Source organism: Engraulis encrasicolus, chromosome 4 (genome assembly GCF_034702125.1).
Source record: "Engraulis encrasicolus isolate BLACKSEA-1 chromosome 4, IST_EnEncr_1.0, whole genome shotgun sequence".
Classification (NCBI taxonomy): domain Eukaryota; kingdom Metazoa; phylum Chordata; class Actinopteri; order Clupeiformes; family Engraulidae; genus Engraulis; species Engraulis encrasicolus.
Window position 1 is genome coordinate 27111217 of NC_085860.1, and position 1223 is coordinate 27112439.

The 1223-nt window shown below is 29.9% G+C and overlaps 1 protein-coding gene across 1 annotated transcript in view; it reads left to right on the top strand.

Moving 5' to 3' along the window:
* Nucleotides 1-969, top strand: part of nfatc3b (nuclear factor of activated T cells 3b) — an 18292-nt gene extending 17323 nt beyond the window's left edge. Inside the window, exon 10 of the mRNA XM_063197040.1 lies at nt 1-969. This exon is cut by the window's left edge and continues 984 nt beyond it. The gene's annotated coding sequence lies outside the window, so the exon portion shown is untranslated.
* Nucleotides 970-1223: the final 254 nt, after the last annotated feature.

The window sequence follows — 1223 nt, forward strand, 5'->3', positions numbered from 1 at the left end:
CCGTTTTGTGTATATTTTTTTTTTCTTGGGCAACCAGTATTCTAAAAAGAAACTCTCTAGTGTCCTCCCTTCTCAATCAACACTCTACCCATCTGTGCAGTTGGTGATTTCATTAACCAACATACAAGATAGAGTTAAGTTCCACAAACTTGCATTGACAAATAGTTAAATTCTGTAACACTTTATAATAATGGATGCATAAAAAGCATTATAAAGACTTAAAGATAATTCACTAATGATGAACAAAACATTAACAATTGTTTTAGTTATCTGCTAAGTTGTATTAATGCTTTATAAAATATCTTCAAATTATACGTTCAAGATTTTTTTAAATTAAGCTTTTAACAGAGTATTTTTATTCATATACACGTTTTTAAACGTTTGATAAATAAAAATATGACCATAACATTTTCCACTCATATACAAACATTTGCTAATGTTTTGTTAATCATTAATTCATTATTTACTATGTCTTTATAATGCTTTGTAATTCTTATAATGTATCCATTATATACATGTAATGCATCCATTATCGTAAAGTGTTAACTTAAATTATATTGCTCAGCAGAACTACTCATACCTGGCAGAGGAGTCTGCTGATTGAGGGAATGGCTGGAACATATGTGGTACTGGATTGTAAACTTCTGAATTCGGGTTGACAATCACTGTCTAGTGAAGCAAGAGAATACTATTTGTATCCAAACATGTTGTGGCATTAATACAAGTTGTGAGATGCAGCAGAATGCAGCTTTTTGTGTGTTGTATTCTTTCATACAATGTTTGATCCCTATGTTTTTAATTTGTAAAAGATTGTAATCGTGTTTGTAAATAATATGCATTGTACATATAAACAGAAGATGTTGGCTTTTTGATAAACTGAGATTATTTATATTTAAGAAAAGAAGACTTTTACAACTTTACAAAAAAAACAGTTATTCATAGGTTGATTGGCGATTATTAAAACAAAAAGTCGTTTTAAGTTATTCAATGTTGAAGATGCTCTATTTTAGTAAGTCACCACTGTTAACTGTGAAGTGTTGGGAGAGTTTATTGTTGACCTTTTTGCCATGGGTGTAGTTAGTTCTCATAATGATTTGTTTGATTTTGTAATGATGTGTGTAGAACTAATGTGTTTCAGGATGTTAAATGTGGGATATTTGAAACTGCGCAATTGAATGCAAATCGGAGTGTTGTGTTATCTTTGTGTTGTGTTGATGCAATAT